This window comes from Dermacentor andersoni, chromosome 1 (genome assembly GCF_023375885.2).
Source record: "Dermacentor andersoni chromosome 1, qqDerAnde1_hic_scaffold, whole genome shotgun sequence".
NCBI classification, from domain to species: domain Eukaryota; kingdom Metazoa; phylum Arthropoda; class Arachnida; order Ixodida; family Ixodidae; genus Dermacentor; species Dermacentor andersoni.
The window spans coordinates 58,587,870-58,594,611 of record NC_092814.1 but is presented as its reverse complement, the minus strand read 5'-3'; the positions used below and the strand labels follow the sequence as shown (position 1 = coordinate 58,594,611).

Below are 6,742 nucleotides of genomic sequence, written 5' to 3'. Positions count from 1 at the left end.
CAATCCTTCCCGTTGTGTGGTTTTCACTCACAGAACAGCACGCAGTCGATTTCAGACCGGCCTTCGGCTAAAGTTTGAGTAGCATTTCTCTTACATTTAACGCTCTTACATTTTGAACACCGCTTGTGCGAGTGCCATTATTCATTACTGTACAATATTGTGAAACACTCGACATTATTGTACAGTACTGTGCAAGAACTGAACAAAGCAAATGGAGTCTCCAGCGCTAGTTTATCGCGCACTAGACTAGCTTGCTTGCACAGAAAAGCTGATCGACCGCAATAATCAACTAATCAAGTATGAGGAGGCTTCTGCATACTCCCTGACCTGAGAACCATTGCTTCGCGAACTTAAAGAATGCACTAAAATACGAGCCAGATGCCTGCTGCAATTACAAAAACAAACGTTCCCTGTAAAGTATGAACTTACCAGTTTTCACAATTGCGAAGCTAGTGCTTTCCCGCATAGAATGGACATCACTGTGGCTAATATTGACGCCAAGTAATTTGCATAATACTTTACTGCGTGGTCTGACTTTAAAAGTAAGCATTAGAAGTCAGGAGCATATTTTGTTTATATTTCTGAATTTTCTTTTACTCTCAGTACCTATTGCTCTCGGTGATGTTCCTAGAGGTGCTTCTTTCAATTTTCAGATAAACGTTCTCAAATACTGCCTCCACAGTTATTACTGCTTTACATCTTGACAGTGTTCGCAAAACGCGCTAAAGTCGAAGACGACAGGAACACTTACGACAAGTGGGGCGCTGAACTTCGACCTAGCCTTTATTTAAAACTATCATCCATATTATGCTCTACGCAATAGATACCACATGCACGCATCGTCATACAGAAGATTGTATAACTCAATCATCTCATAAGATCGTATAGACAATGCTTTCACGTGTCTATATAGGTACCTCGAAAGAAATATAGGTATCTAGACACGTGAACGAATTGACTATAGAATCATGAACTGTTTGACTTAGCGCCCATGCCAGCAGTGGAAGGCGGAACGCTACCGTGGCTCTGCTGCATACAATTTTTTGTATGATGATGCGTGGATGAGGTACCTGGTGTGCAGAGCATAAAATGGACGATCGTTTGAAATAAACGCTATAATTGGAAATTCAGCGCCCGTCCTATCGTATGTGTTCGTGTCGCCTTCGTCTTTAGCGCGTTTTTTCAACACTGTCAAGATAAACCAACTCGCCCAAATCGAGGTATTGTTGCTTTACATCCATTCAAAACACCAGTGAACAGTCTGTGGTTTTATGTGTCACATACGTTGCGACTACTACGTCTTGAAATAAAACGTTAAAACATAAGATCACAGAAAATGAGCACATTTCTAGCACTAAGGAAAGAATTAGGTTAGCGGTGTCAATGATAGGTCATTGCCGATATTCTGCAGTACCAACGTCACAGTGAAGCCAAGGACACTTCATGAGCCGTAATCACCACAGCGAAACAATAAAGATGGTTCGCATTGCGTGGTACAGTTTGTGCACGTGGTTTCCCCACAAGAGCCCAGTTTCAGTTTCCCAGCGCAAAAAGTCAGAAAAATTCTTCTGCTGTAGGACCTAGGAGAAGGACTTCTCGAGCGATTTGAAAATTGATAACAGATCACTTCGTCAATTACCACGAACTTTACATTCTCTGAAGCCATATAAATGCGCTAATTAAGGTTAATTTGTGTATGAAATAATTAGCGAGAAAATTAGGACCGTAGTCGGTTTTTCCACTTCCGCCTTTCTCATTTCTTTGGTTTCTTTTAAAAAATCGCATTTTTATTTTGAACACTCTATAAGAATTTTAGGCAGTCCTCCAATATACATCGCGTATGAGACTAGACAACGCTGATGTGGCGCACACCATAAATGGAATTCGCGTTTTTTTTTTCTTTTTTGATCCTGATTTGAAGCAAGTGGCGTGTTGGAAGAACCTTCGGAGTGGCCAACTCCATGCCGAGTGAGAATTTGTTCTCAATATACATTTTGCTCTCTCCGGGCCCCTGTACAGGTACTGCAATTATGTGGAGGAGCTACGTCGTGCCATTTTCTGCAGGGTACGAGTGAATATGTAGTGTGCGTTGTTGGTCATGTGCATGGTTTTCACGGCCCCCAGCTCCGCTCCAGGACGAACAGCCGCAGCGTGAATGCTGCTTTGACGGCGCAGTTGAGCAGAGGCCTCTCCTCGTTGCGTAGAGGCGTCCGTCCGCCTTCGCTGGTGCCGATTTACTAGAAGAAAAAAAGAAACCACATTTCAGGAATTTAAACATATTTTTTTTTTTTGAATACAACTTATCGCGATCGCAATGCAATATTCCAGTACTGGGTAAATTTGGATGGGGAAGAAAAAAGAATGTGGTTAAAAAGGAAAACGAAGCGCACGGCTGGCTCTTAATGACTTTAGCAGAAAGCAGCACAATGGACACGACACGATGAAGAGACTGACCAACCTAGGTGTTGTCACTCGTTTGTCACTTCCTCCTGTGTCCTGTCTATTGCACTGTTTTCCTCATGAAAACGGTGAAGCTGACACGCATCCGAAGGGCCCAAGACAGACAGAACGCCTCTTTCACCGCGGCCTCCACAGCTTGCCGGTCTGGTCAGACGTGCTTAGAGAAAGTGAAAATCTTCATCACCAATGATGCTTTATTTATTTATTTATTTACTTTCATATACTATTTTACTGTAATCAGTAAAAATTGAATTAGCCGTTGTAATTTCTACATTTGTCTTTCTACAGCAAGCTAAAGAGCAGTCGTTATGGAATGCGAAGAGTTCTAGCACAGATGACATGTCCATTGAGGGTGACCGCATTTCAGAGCGTCTTCGCGGTTGGACTTGTATGCCATTGCAAGACTTCATAGACCAATTTAGTCAAGATACCTCGGACGCCTCTCTTTGGAATTCTTTAGGAATCGGCGGCAGCTACACACCGTGCCGTGGGACTGCCAACTTTAAGCCTAGCAGCTTTGCAAGAAGAGGCTGTAGTCGAAGTGGAGAGGTTAGCAAAGTCTTACGCATGCTACTCGAGATATAGTATGAAGGATGAAGGGTCACTTTTACACGTAACGAGCAGCACAATTCTGAAGAAGAAACCGTACGGAATGAACTTCTGACGCCCATGAACGGTTCGGCGCGCCCCGTCTTCACGCAGCTCGACGGCCATGCCGTTGTTACGCTCGCGTTGCATGTCCTCGAACCATGCCTTTCCGCTGTGTTTTCTAAAGATTGGCCGCAACAGTGTTAAGTAACAACAAGTTTCAGGTGACCGATGAGTTATCAGTGTAAATGAGGCCGGTATACACGTTCATGTCGAGAACAAAGCGCCAGAACACAAGCGCCGCTGTTTGTTGGCTTTTCTACGTCTTCTCTTCACAGCGGCCATCTCTCCTGAATTTTTCGCAATATTTACGAATTGAAGATCGTTCTACAGTTTTACGAAAATGTTAAGTTTTACGGAAAGCAAATTCTGTTCGCAAAAATGTTTCAAAGCTGTTGAAAGACGGCGCGGCGCGGCGCGAGATTGCAAAAAAAAAAGAAAGAAAGAATTTGTTGTGGCACATTGCTCCGTATTCTCATGGCAGCGCAAAGATCCGTACACCGGATGTACCTGCTTCGAGCAAGTTTCTTTTCAGAAGGTGTTTTCTCTTTCTTTTTTGTTTTTTTTTTCTTCTTTCATTTGAAGCAGGAGAAATCGGCAGCAGCAAAGTTGCTGATGAAGTCACTGATCTATAAAGAGCCAGTCTCTAGTGTTCCAGATTTACTACCCATCAGTCATAGTTAAAAAGGTGTGTGCGTCCAACAAAAGGTGTGCGCTCAGAGCGAAGTGCGTGCTATCTCCGCTCCCTCTCGCCTGATTTATCCTGTGTGCGAGATTTTCACGAATTCTGAGGTTCACAGGTTGGCACGTGTACACCTGTCTGTTGCCCAGCAATGTTGCCCAAAGTTCGCCTACTAAAGAGTTCGGCTGATCGCTATCGAGCGCTACAGACGCTCTGACACGCGGCAGGTATTCGCGTGGTTGAAACGGAGCGCTCTAGGAGTGTTTGGTTGGTTCCGTCCGCGCGATAAAATTCGACCTGAGCGATCGTAGCCGCTCCGACCCTCTCGGCGCGGCTCCGAAATCTTGCCGAGCTCCGATTACGTGACCCCCGCAAATTTCCACTTGTTGCGCGGCCAAAGCCGAAGTCGCCATTTTTTTCGGGTCTGTGCTAGAAAACGTTGATCTACTTGATCTCACTGTATCTGTGCTGCAGTGGCGTAATTGCGGAAGCTGCCCATGGATCCGCATCCGTCGCTTTACGCTCCGGCTCAGATGGAGATCGGCTCTAGATGTGGCTGCTCCGAGGCAGAGCTTTCGAGCGCCCAGCCAAACACACCATTAGATTCACCAGCCGTGGTTGCTCAGTGGCTATGCTGTTGCACTGCAGAGGTCGCGGGATCAAATCCCGGCCACGGTGGCCGCATTTCGATGGGGGCGAAATGCAAAAACACCCGTGTACTCAGATTTAGGTGCACATTAAAAAAACCCAGGTGGTCAAAAATATTCCGGAGCCCCCCCACTACAGCAAGCCTCATAATCAGAAAGTGGTTCTAGAACATAAACGCCATAATTAACTTTCTTCCGTTTGTGCCAGCGCTTGCGAAAGTGAAAATTTTTAGGTGCAGGAAAAACAATGATCTTGGCTTAACGTATAAAAGAACTAAACGATAAACGATTACTAACAATGATCTCGCAATAAAAAAAAAAACAGCACGCTGCACTTTTTCAGCGTACACAGAAGGCGTGTAAGTGTACTTTACACTAGTAAAAAGTCCGAAACTTGCATTTATGTGGCGTATACTTTTTCCAATTTCCTTGCGCACCACGTTATTTTCTTAAATTTGCAAGATAGTGTAAGTATAGTAGTCTTATCGGCCGTATAAGCTTGTCTACATTCGTTAACTAAATTAACAAGCATGGTGTCACACTCGCACAAGCAAACATTAACACATTTCACTCGATGACCGCGGAAACTCGCCGTGAAAACGCTGCAGTGAGGAAGCGCGGCACCAGCAGCGAACGAATCGACTTCCGTGCTGCCTCTCGCTTCCATACGAACTAAGCGGCAAGAACAGTGCAAACGAAGCTAACAGCACTCCGCGCACCCTGCCCCATCGTAGATCGCTTTCAAGTTGAGGCTCACGCGGCTGCGCCCAACTCACGGTCGCTGGAGCAGAACGCCCCTCCCCCCCCCCCTTCCTCACTCCCCTCGCCTGGTGCCTCGCGCGCGACGGCAGAAGGCGCGCCTCGTCCCCGCTTTCCTCTGCGCGCGCGAGATTGAGCCGCCATCGTGGGCTCACAATCGCACGCTTTCACTCGCACATACGGCATACGGAGCGCGGCGACGATGTTGTCGCCCTTAGACTTCATACGGAACATCACGGCGACGGTGACGCCGACGGTGGAAATGCACCTAGACTGTCCATGTAATTGCTATTGCAATAAAATGAACTCATGCAGCTTTGTCACACTCGAATTTATGCCGCATACTCTGTACGGTATGCCTTCACAGGGCATTGCCGGCCTCGCATGCCCGTCCCCCTTTAACACCCTTGCCAACGTCGGTGGAAGGGGGTTAGTGGAAGGGACTGACAACTGGCCAGAACGTATATTGAGACGTTGATAGAAATGAAATGACCATGATTTATAGTGATAGAATCCAGCATGCCGTTCACGATTTAAGTAGGAATTATAATTTTGAATTGGCAATGAAAGCCTCAAAAACCAGCAAGTGTCAAGACCTCGTGGTGAAATCTTGGTACTTCGGAAGTATTCTATGAGATTACTGTACGTAAGTCGACAGTTATAAAGTACATCATAACTGTTGCTTAAAATTGCCGTTGCTATATTATTAGACACTTGAGCATTATTGGAAAACAAAAATGCTTGCATGGCTACGGCAACATGCTGAACTTCGTGTCACTTGTAAAGGCGTCTTTTCGTTTTGATTCCAATTGGTTTCGTTTTGACTGGTTAAATACCAAAGCAGTTGAACAAGAAACCACGAAAACACATATAGCTATATTATCGCAGAAATCACTTACCAATTCGGAAAACGTGAAACGCAGGAACATCGACTTGATAGACAAGATCATACTTTGCTACAGCACGGCCACACTTGGCATCTGCCTCCCACTAATGCCGGCATATAATCGCTACCGTGCTTGCCTATCATCGTTTTCAGCATATTTCCAGTGAACGACTAGATCCTCACTGCAGATCGAAAAATTCTGATGAAAAAAGTTCTACGGCGTTTTCTGCGTTACCGCTTCATGATTAGACACTCTGACCGGTAAGCATTCCACTGTACTAGCAAAAATAGTGCCGTGAAAATTGGTTGTCAGTCCATTCAAGGGACAATGAAGGCGTGCCGTGCGGGTGCATGCACGGAGGGTGTGGCAAAGCGGCTCGTATGTTCCTTTTTTCTTTTCCCGGATATTGTGTGTCTTTTCTTTTCTGTGCAAACACCCAGTAGAACACACACAAAGGTTCACGGAGGTGCTCACTCTAGTAATGTTAAAATCGGTAATCATATAAGTGGCTTTGATTGTACTACTTTCTGTCTAATTGAAATGCTTATCTCCAATGCTTTTTTTTAGCTACCTGATTATAACAATTATTGGTTATAACAATGGGATTTTCTTGGCACTTGAATATTGTTGTACATGGTTTCAACTGTATTTGTATGATA

At 45.1% G+C, this 6,742-nt stretch overlaps 1 protein-coding gene across 4 annotated transcripts in view; it reads right to left on the bottom strand.

Annotated features, from left to right (window-relative positions):
- Positions 1 to 1,255: 1,255 nt before the first annotated feature.
- The window catches only part of LOC129380480 (uncharacterized), a 120,287-nt gene continuing 114,800 nt past the window's right edge, over positions 1,256 to 6,742 (bottom strand). For all 4 annotated transcript variants that reach the window (XR_011891053.1, XR_011891072.1, XR_011891056.1 and 1 more), the window contains exon 3: positions 1,256 to 2,237. The gene's annotated coding sequence lies outside the window, so the exon portion shown is untranslated. The remainder of the gene's footprint in view (positions 2,238 to 6,742) is intronic.